General features: G+C 45.4%; 1 long non-coding RNA gene across 1 annotated transcript in view; it reads right to left on the bottom strand.

Moving 5' to 3' along the window:
• LOC131829531 (uncharacterized) overlaps nucleotides 1-14,824 on the bottom strand; it is a 31,680-nt gene extending 16,856 nt beyond the window's left edge. Inside the window, exon 1 of the long non-coding RNA XR_009352900.1 lies at nucleotides 14,077-14,824. This is a non-coding gene — a long non-coding RNA (uncharacterized LOC131829531). The remainder of the gene's footprint in view (nucleotides 1-14,076) is intronic.
• Between the last annotated feature and the right edge of the window lie 1,674 nt (nucleotides 14,825-16,498).

The raw sequence follows: 16,498 nt of genomic DNA, 5'->3' as shown, positions 1-16,498 counted from the left end.
AAAGGATCACTGCCATCATTTGGGATCATGATGCTTCCAGGTTGGTATGTTCACATCTTTCTACGGACTTGAAAGGAGTATTCATGAATTTTGATATATGAGCATCTCATTCAAGGACATGTCCTTCTCACAGTACATGGCAGAAGTGTAAGAAGCAAATAGAACTACTCAAGCATATTTAAAGCCTCTACTTGTATTGCCACCATTAACATTCTATTGATCAAGCAAGTTGCATGGGCAAGCCCTAAAATTAATGGCAAGGGAATGTATTATCCACCTACTTTACAAGGAGGCATTGCCAATGTCAGGTTGCAAAGGGCGTGGATGTATAATCCTATTATCACAGGAAGGGGGTGGGGACTAATAAAATAATCTACTACAGGTGATCACTTTCCGTGGGGTGGTAGTGAGGAGTATGACACCCCACACAGTGGAATGCTGGCAGACTTGGGCCTCCTGACCCTGATACACTGAGAAATCAGGTCTTCCTCTTCCACTGATCGTAGCTTTCCTCGTTTTCATCGTCTACCTTGACAAAAATGTTGAGATTTCTAAACAGTTGTCAAACAAATTGAATGGTGATTTTTGTTTCACAACATGCAGAGTTGATTTCATTTACATTGATCCTTCTACTTTATCATATTTCCAACATTTATCATTTTCCTCTGGGAAGTTGGGGGATGTATTGGTAAGAGTTAGGTTTGGCCGAAAACAACAAAGACCCAAAATAACACTGTCTGAAGCAAAATAAAGATGACGTCTCTCTCAGGGAAAATCCCAGGGAAGGCAGTTCAGACTGGTGTAGGAGTTCTCCTTCACCCAGACTGCAAGTGTCTGAGCTCCTTCCAGGGAGTGACTCCTGCTGCCATGATCCAAGATGGTAGCCATCGCATCCACATTCCACAAAGCAGGATGGAGAAAGGGATCAGGAAAAAGGAGGCAAACGGCATGCGCCAATCATGAGGAAATTCTCCAGAAGCTGTCATACGACACTCCTAAATATTTCACTTGCCAAAACTTTGCCTCATGGCCACACCCAACTGCAAGGAGAGCTGGGGATTATAATCTCTATACCAGGCAGTCAGGTGCTCAGATAAGAATGGGGAGTTCTAAGAGAGAATGCATGTTGAGGGGACATGTAGCAACGTTTGCTACAGAGGACAATCGTCCCTGACCCTGCAGCCTCAGGGCTACACAGGTGGTTCAGTATTCACCATCTCTCATGAGGACTATTACCGACGTTTCTTAGACAGCAGAGTTCTAGTGAGACACCATTGTCTAGCGTTTCTATCTGCAGACTCTGGAGTCATGCTGATAGGGTTCAAATCCAAGTGGCCCCTTCTTAGTCACAATGTGAACCTTGGGCTAGTTTCTTCTCTGTATTTCAGCTTCTTTATCAGTAAAGTGATAATAGCAGTACCTACTTCATAGTGTACTTTTGAAGACTGAGTTAAAACACAAGCGGCTCTTATTATTAACTGGTCTCTCTGCCTCTAGTCTCAGCCTTTCTTGCTACAGTGGAAATCTGATGCTCCCATTCCATTAAATCCTTGTCAGGTTCCCTGGGTGTGTACATATAAAGCCCCAGATCCTTGGTGTGGCCTGGAAATTCCTTCTTAATCGGGACTGTTGGCCTTACTTGGCTTGCCTTTGGCCTCCCTCACATGTAACCTGCGTTTGACCCTATCACACCCCTTCGTCTTGAGACAAAGAATGTCACACGCCTCCCATTCCTCTCCCCGGGTTTCCTCCATCTCAAAGTCTTCCTTGCTCTCCCCTTTTCCTCCAGACACAGATAGCTGCTTCCTCTCCTGGCTCCAACATATTTCCTATATGTGATATGAAGTGAGATGAATGATATGACTCTTTATATCTTTATGGAAGTATATGTCTCCCTGCCCTAGAACTTGGCCTCCTTGTGCACAGGAACCTAGGGAATACATTCCGAGGCCCTAGGAAGACGAAGTAGGAGCTCAATATTCACTGAATAAGTGAATGAATTTATCCAATACTACATAAATATTTGGCAGCAGGCAAGAGAATGAAAGACACAGTTGTTGCAAAGAATAGGGAGCTTAAAGTATACATCTCCCAAGTTATACACTCCATAAAGGAAACAAACACGCGAAAGCCATAAAATCCAACGCCAGCAATCACCTTCCAAATAGAAAGAGTATCTTAGAGTCATGTTTTCTTAATAATATATTGTGACACAGACTCAGGAATTGCAAGGCTTGCAGAGCACGATGAGCTCCTCCTGACTAGCCACAGAAGGTGTGCCATTCAGGGACGACAACAATAACAAATGACCCCTTACTGAGCCTTACTTGGCACCCACACACATTATACCGGTGCCTTACTTAACTCATAGCAACTAAGAACTAAATACTATGATTAGCACAGTTTTATCAATGAGGAATTTGTTATGTGGAGAAGGTGAGTGATTGAGCTGTGTTGGGAACCCAAAAGAACATCATATTACAACACAAAATACTAGTGAGACCAAGATACTATGGGGCAAAAGAAACTTTTCATTACATAGAGTAGTAACAGAAATGCTTACAGTCAACCTCCCAAACAACAGGGCCAGGCTGTCACCCCCTCATTGCTCCAGCTCCGTTTTTTCGGCCCATACTGGGAGGCCTGGGAAGCGGTATACTTAGTGGAAGGCTGTGGGGCCAGCTGGCCTGAGGTCAAACCCTAGCTCCTCTACTAACTGTAAACTTGAACATGACATGTTCTTAGCCAGGCGTCCCGTCTGTGAAATAAAGCTTATAATGCTTTCCTCCAGAGATGTCATGAGAAAGAAATTAAATAATACACATAAAAAGCCCAGAACATAATGAGCATTCTACAAATGGTGGCTTTGTCTTTCCTCTCTAAGGCAACGGGAAAAAACACAGAATGGCTATAAATTATCTAAAATAAACAAGCCAGTCACTCTAATTTAACTATGATTAGTGCAAGAATCATAAGCCCAGGGTGTACATCTAAGAAAGGCAAAACCCATTGCTTTGCACACCATAGACTCTGGAATTTTGCTCTTTACCACAAATGGCAAATTAGTTCTATTGCAGGAGAACCAAATCCTACCCACTTTCTAAATATATGTAATTGCCAAGCATAAGAGATTAATCAACTAGAAAGGGAACTAACCTCGGAGTCAATTTGCTTAAAAAAAAAAAAAAAAAAAAAAAAACAAGAAACCCAAACCAATGAGTTCCAGAAACCACTGTGCTGAAGCCAGCAGAAATTCCTGCATTTAACCTACCCATACCCTGGCTCTCTCCTAGTTAAGGCAAAGCCTCTGATTGGGCTTTTAAGAAGCTGGAGGGATCCAATGCTGGAAACAGATGGGAAGATTTTATCAACCAGACAAGAGGCCCGTGGGGGCATTAAATGCTGTCCCCATATTTCTAATGAGAAAGAAGCCAGTTAAGCTGCTCTAATTGAAGGTGATCAAAGTGCCTGTGCTTGCCTATCTCCCTGGTGGCCTATGCGGGTGCCTGTCCCACACGGCATTGACTCACATCCCCATGGCAAGCACGGGGGAACACGCAGCTTCCTTCCAAGTGTAGAACAGTAAAGACCTGCATGTTCTGCGGAACCACTACCCTGTGTTCCCAGTTCAGGTGCATTTAAAATCCAACCTGGAGTGAGGATTCTTTGTTTTACTAAACCTCCGCACACTTAAGGCTGCAAACCCCAAAATGTCCATAGGAAAGCTGGTTCAGGGTAAAGCCCCATGCACCAGACCCTCAGCCCCCGCTTCCATGCGAACCCCGCTGAGCCTGAAAAGCAGTGCCTCCTTAGAGGAACAGGATGGGAGCTCCTACCAGCTTCTAGCACTCCACGGGCCTTTGTTACGGGCTTTGCAAGTGCATGGGCACTCAGGACTCGGAACCACCCTGTGACACAGTATGAAAATGGTCCTGGTTCCACGAATGTGGAAGGGTTACAGTATCTGGCTGGAGGCTTGTCTTGGAATTCTTGCCTTGCCACTCACTGGCTGATCCTTTGGTGAGTTTCCTGGCCTCAGCCTCAGTTCTTCGTCTGTAAAATGGGAACACTATGCACATCAAAGAGACTTTGCAAGAACTAACTTCAGATGTTAGAGGGAAAGCACATAGCACAGTGGCTAGCATCTAGTAAGCTCCCAAAGATGATAGATTTGAGTATTACAGGTTTGAGAAAGGAAGTAACAACCCAAGATTATGTGGGAAATGAGATGCCCGCCCCTGCCTGCCTGCCTCCAAAGCCAGACTGAAAAAGTAGTATGATGTTTGATACATTCATAAGAGTATTAGATAGGAAGCAAAACAACAAAATAAACAAGTGCTAATGAATCCACCACGCAGCTCAAGGTGTAGAATATTACCAACGTCGGTGCACACACCTATGCTCTGCGCTCCCCTCCTGTACCAAACTGTGCTTACCGTTTGATTAAAAAAAATAATTTATCATATATATGTTATATATATAATCCTAAATAAGATATTGTTCGGTTTTGCTTTTGAAGCTTTTCCACATTATCATCCCACTCTAAGTAGCCTCCCAATCCTTGCTTTGTTCATGCAATATTATGTTACCCAAGACGGAGCCAGACTGACAAGGAGAGCAAGTTTGGTTACTCTCATTCCCATAGACTGTTCTACTCTATGTAAAGACCACCAGTTATCTATCCAGTCTTCTGCTGATGGATGTTTGGGCTGTTTTGTTTTGTTTTCACTCCTCATGTGTCTTCAAGGTCATATGTGAAGAGACTCTCCAGGTGTATGACGGGAGTGGAATTGCTGGGTTGTCAGGTCTATATGGATGTTCAAATTGTTCCAAATTGCTTTCAAAGTGATAGTGTCAATTTAGACTCCCACTGGCCGTGTATGAGAGGCCCCCTTAGTCCGCAGCCTCCCCAACACTCATGTTTTCAGATGGACTGCTTAATTTTTGACAATCAGGAAGATATACATTGTACATCCCGGGTGTGTCTTCTCTTGTTATTAGATTGGAAGGGCAGTAAGGATTTGTGAAGGACGGAATGAAAGGACGTCTGGGAAAATCCCACCATCCAACAAGAACTTGGTCTTCTAGGCTGTGAACACCCCGAGACTGGGTCTGACCCATTTTTTAACAATTCTCTCCTGGTTCCTTTCACACCATGCTGTGGTCAGCAAGTGCTCACGGATGCTCATGGAAATCACTGTCCCGACAGAACAGCATCACAAGGGAGCCTCATCTTGGCCCTACTGTCCGCAAGCAGGTCCAAGTGCAGAAACTTGGAAGGGGAGAAACTCAGCAAACTCAGCTAGGAAATGTCGGTCCCCTTCCCCACTGCTCATTGCAGTCGCTGCGGGTCCTTGCACATGTCATCTCTGCTAGCCACTGCGCCAGAGACTTGGCAATCTGTAGCGCCCTTTCCTTGTGACAAACACCTGTGGGAGTTGGCATTATACCTGCTTGATAAATGAGGAAACTGAGGGCCAAGAAATGGATCCTTTGCCCAAGATCAAAAAGCTAATAACAGGCCGGGTTAGGATTCAAACAAATCCTGCCTGCCTCAAAGCCCACATTTCTTCATCATCATGAGATCCTGCCTCTCTTCTTCTCTGGTCCCTCGGAACACACACGATCTCCTCCTCCCACTTCGGTCCGCTGTCTTCTCCGGAGGAAGGGTCAGTGACGGCCTCTCCCAACGCGGCACAGATCCTCCGCTGGTGTTCTGGGCGTCGATGAGGGGATGCTCTCAGTAATGGTGAGGAGAATGAGGGCAAGACCTCCAGACACGAATGACTGCTGTCCTCCCAGAGACCTGACACCGTGAACAAGGTCCCTGAGGAAGGTGATGCTTAACTCAAGGCACGGAGTAGAACTCTAATTTGTGCCACAGAAAGAGAAACCGCCGACACATTGGGGCAAGGGAGATACTGGGATCGGAGCACAAGGCACAAAGCACAGCTACGGGAGATCCCCAAACACATCAGGACCTCTCTCTGGCCACACACACGCACTCCCACTTTCAGGGGGATAAGGCGATCACACATTGTCAACAACCCAAGGTGGGGTGTGACAGGTGCAGAAGTTAGTGGTCAGGGTCTTGAAGAGCTCCTGGAGAAGGTGGCTCTCAACCTGGTCCCAGGGGGCTCTGGGTGGCCAGAGCATGGGAGGGGGCATTCTGAGCTGAGGGAACGGAATAATAAAAGGGCCACGTCCAAGGAGAGGGGTTCAGTCACATGTTACCCCATTCACATAGCAACCTGCTGCCATTTTTCAGAGAGAAGACATTTTCAAAGCTACCACAGAGGAGGAGGCAACGGAGAATAAATCCAGCACCTTCCTCTCGTGCTTTCATCCCACAGCTTCGGAGTGTGACCTCTGGACCAGCAGCATCAGCGTACTTAAGATGTCACTGAAGAGGTTAGAAATGCAAATTCTCAGGCCCTGCCCCAGACACCCTGATTCAGACATGGGGGTGTGTGCTTTAACCAGCCCTTTAAGGGATTTAGAGAACAGGTACCGGGGTATATTCCCCATTACGTTCCCCCATCAGGAGCCATAACTCAGGAGCCATGGGGTCCCCAACAAGGAAGTCTGATACTCAGGAGGAAATGTTAAGACCAGGCTGCAGGAACCCATCCCCATCCGGGCCACGAGAGCAACCACAAACAGGGATGACAGCAGGGCCCCGTGGAAGCGGCAACATTTGAGCACAGACCAGAAGACGGTGAGAGAGTGACCTAAGGGGCCAGCTGAACAAGGAAGCAAAGATATCTGGGGGAGGAGTGTCCAACGAAAGGGACAGAAGAAGGTCAGCGTGGTTGGATCAGTGAGCAAGGTGGCGGGGGGGGGGGGGAACTGAGGTCAGGAGGGCCCCAGTGACCAAGAGGGGGACCTGGACTTCTATTCTGTGTTGGGGGAAAGCCGCTGGAAGATTTCACACTGAGACGTGACAGGGTCTGCCCTGTTTTAAGAGGCAAACTCTGGCACCCTTGTTGAGACTAGGCCACAGTGGGGCAAGAGCAGAAGCATGGCGCCAGGCTACGGTCACCTAGAGGAGTGGCGGAGCCCCTAGGAAAGGGGAAGAGGTAGTGGGATGGTGAGAAGTGGTGAGGTGTGGTACGGAGGTGTTCAGAAATGAAATCCTCTATGAAGGCAACTGGGCTTAATTGTTCCCAGTGGTGGCTGCGCCTTGTTCACAGGGATTTACTGAAGTGTAGAACCCATGCATGGAATCTGGGGAAAGCCAGAGTTCAGGGAAGAACAAAAATAGGTCTGTAACCAAATTCAACCCCCTCGCAGGTAAACTTTTTTTTTTTTTTTTTAAAGATTTCATTCATTCACTTGACAGACAGAGGTCACAAGTAGGCAGAGAGGCAGGCAGAGAGAGAGAAGGAAGCAGGCTCTCCGTGGAGCAGACAGCCCGATGCGGGGCTCGATCCCAGGACCCTGGGATCATGACCTAAGCCAAAGGCAGAGGCTTTAACCCAGTGAGCCACCTAGGTGCCCCTCGCAGGTAAACTTCTAAAAGGAAAAAACAAACAGATCCTGGTTTCAATTTCCACCCTGATCTTCCCTACGGCAGTTTTCATTCCTTTTCCTCAAGTAAATCCTCTTCACTTCTCTCCTTTTCTCCTGGGGTCCCTCCTGAGCCCTTTGTAGATTTCCTGGGGATGCCCTGAAGCTATGAGGACCCATGAATTTGGAGTCCTCTGACTGCCACCTTCCAGTGCCTCGGGACAGCCCAGCCGGCTGGCCACACAGAGACTGTCCTGCTGGGCCTGGCCCCTGGCCAGGGATGGGTTGTAGAGTTAGCAGCTAAGCGAGGGCAGATGGCTGGAGTTTGGTCAAGAGAACAGATGTGCATTATGGGCCAATCTGACCGCAGAGAAACATTTCCCCGTACCTTTTAAAGGTGCACAATTGCCTGGTGAAGCCAAGGCAATTTGACACACATTACCTTGTTCATAAACAGAGAGAGAGAGAGAGAGAGAGAGAGAGAGCCCTTCCTCCCTGAGGGTATGCAAACAGTAGGAGAGGAAGCCAAGGACCTCAGGAATGCTGTAGCACAGCTTCGGGAAACAAATGTCCGTGGAAAGGGCCCAACAGTATATTAATGGGCTGGATGTTACCACACCCAGGCCAGAAGCTAGAAGCTATTGATCGTCTGTTCACTCTTCATTTCAAGGCAGGAGTGCCTTTACACACGGGGGCAGAACCTACCATTTCATTTAAAGGAGCCCGCCTCTGCAGACCTTTCACTCACCCCTCCAACACCTACCCAGCGACTGCTCTTCTTAATAGTTCCTGCTACTTCTAGCAATTTCTCTCAATCCCAAGGAAGTGGCAGCATCTTTGTTCTTAAGACACTTAACAATAGAGCTGGGGAGACCAGATGTCTGTTAAGAGAAATACCCAAGGCAATTTATCAGGAGCGTTGAGAGAGAGAGATGGGGCTTCATAAACAAGACCAGTCCTATATTCTCTCCCCTCTGTCTGGAATGTTCCCTCCCTTTCCTCCACAACCCTCTGCCTTCTGCCATCCCTTGCCATGCACCTGGCTCCATCTTCTTCACAACTGAACTCCAGCACCAGTTCCTCCAGCGCATACCTCTCTCCCCTTCTCCCCGGTCCCTGGGCATCAAACACACAGAGTCCTTTCCACACGTCTCTCTTCCCCACCAAACTATTCGCATTGCTTGGCACATGTGTGCTCAATTAATGTTGATGTCCTTGAAATGAAAGTCTGGGCTTTGATGTATCTGAGGGAGCTGAAGGCAATAGTTCCTATGAGGGGATAGGAGAGAATAAAAGCAAAAACCATTAAGCCAAGTGCTTTTCATGATATATGGAATGGAGAAAACCCTAAGATCATGCAGAATATGAGAGGAAAACAGTTGATTTTAGATCCTTGAAAGCTTTCCTGGGGGAAAAAAATGACAACTAGAAATGGACATAACGTCCATGTCACCAAGATGGTGGAGAGTCCTCAGGGCCGAGGGAGTAGGTGAGTTCGAGGAGACATGGAAGGCGTAGGCAGATGTGGGACAGCCTTGGAGCACTTAAAGGAATCAGGGTCTGAGACATGAAGTGTGAGGACAGAAACACTGTGTACCTTGGGAGTGACTATCTAGACGTTCTCTGGGCAAAACTCAGGGTGTTCATCGGCTGTGATGAGGTAATTTCAAGAAAGACACTGTCACCTGGAATCACAGGGGAACCTGAAACCCACCCAATAGAAAGAGAGGAAAGTAAAGAGATTTTCTACAGAATGGAGTTATAGAGAAGGTGAATTTAGGAAAATGAAGGACCACCAAAACAGTTTGATTCACAGGGTAAACCTGGGCCAAGTTAAAATGTGTGCAATGACTCTGGACATGGATAAGAACAACTTTTCCTATGAGGAATAAAAAAATCCTATACTACAGAAAGAATCTTAAGTCACAGCTGGTGGTTTCAAGAAGGAAAAAGTGATAGTGAGTTACCAGGATACTGCCTGAAGAGACCATTCACTCATCCACTCATTCACTCGGGATGAACAAATTTTTTTTAGTAGCAACCATGTGCAGGGTATTGTGCTGGGTATCTAGAGAGAGATACAAAACATGCATCTATCTGCCTGTTTCCAGGCTCTCAGGCCACGTAGACAAATACAGTATATCAGAGATACTTTATTAACTAAACTACAAGATAAAGAAATAAATGTCACAAGTCAAATGCTATGTAAGTCCAAAAGAAAGTGAGGTTTGTTTCCATGAAGAGAGGACAGGAAAGGGTTGGTAGGGGTTGCATCATTTGGGTTGGGTTTTGAAGGATAGGTAGGAATAAGGAAAAAAAGCTAGCTAGTAAGAGCTCTATGGGAATTTGCTATGAGTATTTTAATTCAAACCACTATGCTTGTAATTCCCCAAGGCAATTTGATGCCTTTGTTCATAACTATTCTTCTACCTGGAATGCCCTTCCCCTTTCTGACCCCTTTCTCCCCTGGCCAACTCCCTCTTTGTCTTTCAAGATCATCACACTCTACAAACACTCCCCTGACCCTGCCTTCTGTCCTGCCTTTCTGCAGCCTATACTGTGAGCACACGTCTGTCATAAACTAGTTACCTAATAAGGGGGCCACCTTTGGCCTCCTGCATGATTGAGAGCATCCAGAGGCCCCCACTCAAGTTAGACTCACTTTGAAAGACTCAATGTCAGGCACTGGGTAGACGCAGATGAAAGAGGAAGCTGTGAGGTGAGTGGGATTGCCAAGGGTCAAGAGCAGAAACAAGGACCTCGGATAGATCTTTGGAAACTGTCTGTATTTTGAAGCTAGTACAAAGAAAAACACAGATGTAATCCCAGGGACAAGCCTGCCTGCCCAGACAGTGCATAGAAGGTGACCTTGGACATCTTTTAGATTTCTCTTACTGTTTCATCAGAGAAAAATAGTTCCGCTGTCTTTACAGGGATATCGGGTGAGGAGCAGGTCTGCAAAGGCGCTCGCCCCCACTGCACTCCCTCACACAACATATTCATAAACAGTTACATAGGGCAGGGTTTTTACCCTATTGGCCATGCACCAGCTGGGCCTATCTGCTACCCCTTAAACAGGCAAGACTGAAGGCAAATATGGATCGTGGGGACCCTCATCAGGAACCACATGCAAATCAGCTACTAAGGCTGCTCCCCCGGGTCCAGACAGGAGCCTAGGCAAAGGGGATAGCCTTTGTTTAAGGAACTTACAAAGGAAGAATTGTTCACAATCTTAGATACCAAGACAACACACAGTGAAGGGTTTACCCCTGTCCTCTAAAACATGAGTCATTCACAAGGCCATTCACTTGGAAAACAGAGACAAAAAATTCACTCCTACCAACATACCAAATCCCATAAGGGTGACATAGCTTACTTTCACAGTGAATTCTTTTCTTGAACCTTCAGGACTCTTCCTCCACGAAGTCCTCGCTGCCCACAGTTTTCTGATCTATGTGTGTTCCATAGCACACTACGGGCATCCAGCCCACAGCATGAAGGCATTTTAATCTAGCTTTTGGTGAGGGGGAATGTGCCCAAAACCTATTCCAAAACCTTGTTTATAACAGATGTCGGCAGGCTGTGTTATAAAACTTATACTATTTGTCAATGAAATATAATGCTCAAAGCAAAATATATAGTATGTTTACTTTGAAACTCTTGGCTACTTTGCCACACAATAAAAGAAAGTTGTATTTTTATCAGATAGTTCTCTCAAGCCAGTGTGGCAATTCCCTTTCCCTTCTCCTGGCTCTAATGGAAGCCAATCTGTTCTATATTCTACAAAACTGTAGAAATTATAGAAGGAGATGGGAGGAAGCAAATTTAGTATTTATGAATTTGTTGTGCTGCGTAGATAAATACCCTGTTTCCTACCTCTCCTGGGCATCTGGGTGGGGAAAAACTCAATTAAGTAGGAATCGAATGATCCTTGGAATGATTATAAGGGAGGTCTTCCTCTCCTATTCTTTCTTACTTATGTGATGAATGCATCATTGTTTTCCAGAGCCTGAGATTTCAGTGAGAATTCAGTCAAGATGTGGAGTTTTCTCATATGTAATATTTCTGCATTTCAATCTATGAAAAAATTTGGTTAAAAAATTGGCTTGTATATTTTGAACACTTAATGAAAATAAATGCTATTATTTATTCAAATGCTTGTGATTAATTTTTCATTTTAAATCCATTTCATTGAGGTATAATGACATACAATAGAATGCCCCCTCTTTATACAGTTCAGTGAGTTTTAACAAATGTATGCACCCCTAATGTAACAATCACCCAAGTAAGAAATGGACTATCTCCAACACTCCAAAAAGTCTTCTTGTACACTGCTGTGGTCAGTCTCTCCACCCTACCCCTAAGAAAGTATTGCTCTGCTCTCTTGTCACTACAGATTGGTTTTACTTTCTCAATGATTAAGTAGAAATGAAATCATACATCATGTATGTAGGCTTTGGTATCTGGCTCCTATCTCTAGCACATAGTATGTAAGAGTCATCTACGTTGTTTCACGCCTCGGTAGTTCTTTTCTCCTTATTTCTGCATAATATTCCATTGCAAGGCTATACTGCAATTTGCTTATCCACTGAACAGTTGACAGCCATTTGGGTTCTTTCTGGTTTTAAACTGCTAGAAGTAAAGCTACTACGGGGCACCTGGGTGACTCAGTTGGTTAAGCTCCTGGCCTTGGCTCAGGTCATGATCCAGGGGTCCTGGGAAAGAGCCCCACATCAGGCTCTCTGCTCAGTGGGGAGCCTGCTTCTCCCTCTCTTGCCTCTTCCCCGCTTGTGCATGTTCTTTCTCTCTCTGTCTCTCTCTTTCTCAAATAAATAAAATCTAAAGGAAAAAAAGGAAATAAAGCTACTAGGAACATCGATGCACAAATTTTTGCTGAGATATATGTTTCAATGTCTCTTGATTAGTTATCTAAGATTGAAATCATTGAATAAATGGTAATGGTATAATGAACTTTATAAGAAATTGCCAAGCTGTTTTCCAAAGCAGTTGGACCACTTCACATGCCCATAACAGCATGCGAGAGTTCCAGTTGCTCCACACACTCGCTAACACTTGGTATTGTCGGTCTTTTTAAAGATTCCCTGCTCTTATGGGCATGTTGTAATATTTTGTTGTGGTTTTCATTTTTAGTTACCTGATGAGATGAAATGTTGAATAGCTCTTCATGTGCTTTTTGGCCTTTTACACAATTTCTTTTGTGAAATTTCTCTTCATATTTTTTTTGCCCATTTTTAAAAACCAAGTTGGGGTTTTGTGAGTGCGTGGGTGTGTGTGTTACTGAATTGTAAGAGGTCTTTCTATATTCTGGATACAAGTTTTTGTTTTTGTGATGAGATATACGTTTTGTTAACATTTATCTGGCTTGCTTATTCGATCTTTCATGGTACCTTTCAAAGAATAAAAATTTTTAATTTTAATCAAGTCAAATTTATCTTTTTTTACAATATTACTTTAGTTTCATATGTACAACAGAGTGATATGATGGTTCTCTACATTATGCAGTTCTGACACAGTAAGTGTAGCTACCATCTGTCAGCACTCCCAAATTTATCTCTCTTTTAATGATTATTGCTTTTTGTGTCCTAAGAAAACTTAAATAAGACAAAATCATGAAGACAGTATCCTTTCTTTTCTTCTATGTTCTATAACTCCAGCTTTTTATTTAGACATATTAGTCCTTTCAATTATCTTTTGTGTATAATGTGGGATAAAGGTCAAGATTCACTTTTTTTTTCCCATATAAATATCCAGCTGTTTCTGCATCAATTGTTGAAAAAACTACCCTTTTCCAATTGAACTGCTTCAATGCCTTTGTCAAAACTCAATTGAGCAAATATATGTTGATCTAGCTCATTGGCTTTAAAAATTCAAATATTAAACTTTGAATCCCATAAATTGAAAAAATTAAGTTCAGTGCTATTGAAGAAGGATCAAGGAGAATATGCTCAGGGCATTTAAAAATAAAAACAGCCCTGAATTAAACTGCCCATTTGTATGTGTGTGCTCTCACCAGGCAGCAGCCCTCAGAGAACAGATACAGGCCTGACTCCAGCTTGTGGCTGGCACACAACAGGCTCCCAATATACATGTTCACTGACTAAATGAAGGAACGAAGGAAGGAAGGAAGGGAGGAAGATCACTTTTTATGGTGATACCATAAAACAAAACAGAACTTTGTGGAATACTGCTTTCCCCAGCTGGGCTATTTAGTCCCCCAAATTTGTTGCCACTCACCAAAGACTTTGAGTGGTCTTTGCCTTCCATGAAACAGCAGCCTGGACTAGAACCAGGAGGTTCTCACCACCCTTCAGTGAGGGCAACATGTCAGTAGAGGGGGCTCCTGCCCGAGCTCCTAACCCGCTCCTCTCCTTATCCTCTCCCTATTTGTTTCCTGAGCCGTCCTTTACCACATTTCTGTGAGGAGTAGGTCTTCCAATGCCTCCACAATCTCAGGCATGCCAGAAAATATTTTCCTATAATGCAAGTCACTTGTTTACTGAGTCCTCACCTCTCCAGGACAGGAGAGACAGGGAGCAGCTGACTCACCGTCCTCAGTCCCCGAAGGTCACTGCTGAGAGGTCAATGTTCTTGGCCAGATGGTCCAGCCGGACCTTGCCGTTCTCTGCTTCTGAGCCCACTGGTGGTGGCAGCCTCTGTGACCGTCCCCGGGAGACTCCCCTCTCAGGCGCAGTGGGCGGTGGGAGACACAGGCAGCAATTCTGGTTAGGAAATGGGAGGCAGAGCCCCACACCCTCAGCCCCACCTTGTCCTTTGCTCACGAGTGTCTCTCAGGGGAACTTGTTTCTAGTCAGAGGGTGGAAGCTCCCCTCTCTTCTCGCTTCTCGTGAACATTTTCTCTTTGCCACGCATCCTCTACATTCTAGTCACATTTGACTCCTGAGGCGATCAACACAGCTGACTAGCTGCTTGGGAAGGAAGATGGAGAGTGAAGAAAGAAACGTAAGGGCAAAAAGAACAAAGGGTCTCAGTAAGATAGAGTGTCTGGAATCTGGAACAGTGTATGTGATCAGTTAATGTTGTTGTTATTGTTATAATATTATGGAGGGAGAAGCTGGAGAATGAGGAGTCCCAGTTTCTGACAGAAATTAAAATGAGGCCTTACCACCAGGCCAGCCACAGGGAGCCACCTTTCTCTCCCTGCTGTTCACCGAGCGCCAGCCAATTTTCAACCCATGTGACCACGCTTCCATCCAAGACAATTTGAATTAATTTTGTGCATGAAATTTGGTGGGATGCAGTGCCAAATGTTTAACTGAAATCAAGATGCAAACTTCCCTTCATCTACCCGTTCTGTAAATCCTGTCAAAAATAAAATAAAAGCCATTAAGCTTGTCTGGCAACATTTGTCCTTTATGCACCAAGTTATTCATTGTTCCTGATTCCCGCAGCCTCTGCCTGCCCGCCTGCCACCCCCCACCCCATATTTGTTCTGTTCTGTTTACGGTCCCTGGGCAGGCCAGCACACTGTCAGCTCTACTGACTTTGCCAAGTCTAAGATGCCTTTTAGGGACTTATTTTATTTAAAGAGCACCCCATTAATGGGTTTAATGGCCTTTCAATCACTTAGTATGCATTGTCAATGAGGGAGAATCGATTTCCTGAGAATTCCTGTTCTGGGAGGAAAACAAACAGCCTTTCCCTCTCTCTGCAGTTTGGCCCGCGAGCAAACGAGGGTGCAGGACACCGTCTGGGCTGGCGCTCTCCCTGCAGCCGGCTGTGGCACGGAGGGCACCCCCTCTTTCTCCTTTCGGGTTACAACCGCTGCCCACGGGGACACATTGCTTTATGAACTTTGGATGAGGCTGACTGTTGCTCTCACAAAAGATCCACTCCGGGCCTCATGCCACCCTCTTTGGGGAAGAATCAAACCACGACCCTTGGGGCTTTACAAGATCCTCTCGGTCCACAGGAACAGACGGCGAAGGACAGCGAGCCTGCCTGGGCTCCCCAGACACAGACTTTTAGAAGGGCACTGCCCCTCCGCAGTCTTGAGTTCCAGAATCTTGCAGCAATGAGCAGACATATAACCTCTCACTGGGGGTAACTACTAATTCCATAAGCATCTGTTGATGGCTTTCTAAGTACAGGGCTTGTGCTGTGGGAGACACACGCAGGGGCACGGGGGCATAAAGAGAGTAGGAAGCCACCTCAGTGCACACTCAGGGTTTGTGTCTTGCTAGTTAGCATCTCCTTGAGGTGTTGTTAGCCAAACTTCTCCCTCCTCCCTCTCTGATTCTCCTCCCCACCATGCCCTGCTCCCTGTCCTTCTCTTCTTCCTCTCTCCTGCCCTTCCCCAAGCATCCTGCAGGAAATCCCACACTCTCAATAACTGCAGCTCTGTTCTGTGAAGACTGCCAGGACAGGGAGTCTCTCCTTGGCACTCTGCAGTCACCGGTCTGAAGGATCCTCACCACGACTCTACGCAGATGCTATCACGTTGGGACTGTCCCCGTTTTTTCAGAGAAGGAAACCGAGTTTAAAGGAGGTCAGGTCATTAGCTGTGAGCCAGACTCATCTGACTTGAGAAACTTTTCTCTGAAATCCTGTGCCCACTTTTTTTTTTTTTTTAAGGTACTTTGCTCCCCAGGGAGTCGTAGCCAGCAGGTACCCACTATCCTCAGGTAAGCAAAGCAAACTTGCTGACACTTGGCTAATTAGAATAACAATACCAATAACATAGCTCTCAACCCTGATGTGACCATCCTGTGCCAAACACTTCATAGATCTTTTTTCACTTAATTCTCACAATGACCTCAAGAAATGGAGAAAAGGGCCCTGTGAGGTTAAGGCACTTGCCCAAGGTCTCATCCTTTGTAGGTAATATGATGATGAAATTGCTAACATTGTTAAAGGCTTATTCTAGGCCAAGTGCTGGGCTAAGGTTTTTATATCTGTATGTTTTAAAATCCCAACAAAGCAAATGTTATTTTCAGCATACAGATGAGGA

Source organism: Mustela lutreola, chromosome 4 (assembly GCF_030435805.1).
Source record: "Mustela lutreola isolate mMusLut2 chromosome 4, mMusLut2.pri, whole genome shotgun sequence".
In the NCBI taxonomy this organism is placed as follows: Eukaryota; Metazoa; Chordata; class Mammalia; order Carnivora; family Mustelidae; genus Mustela; species Mustela lutreola.
Note: the sequence above shows the minus strand (reverse complement) of the source record. Positions and strands in the feature narration are given on the sequence as shown.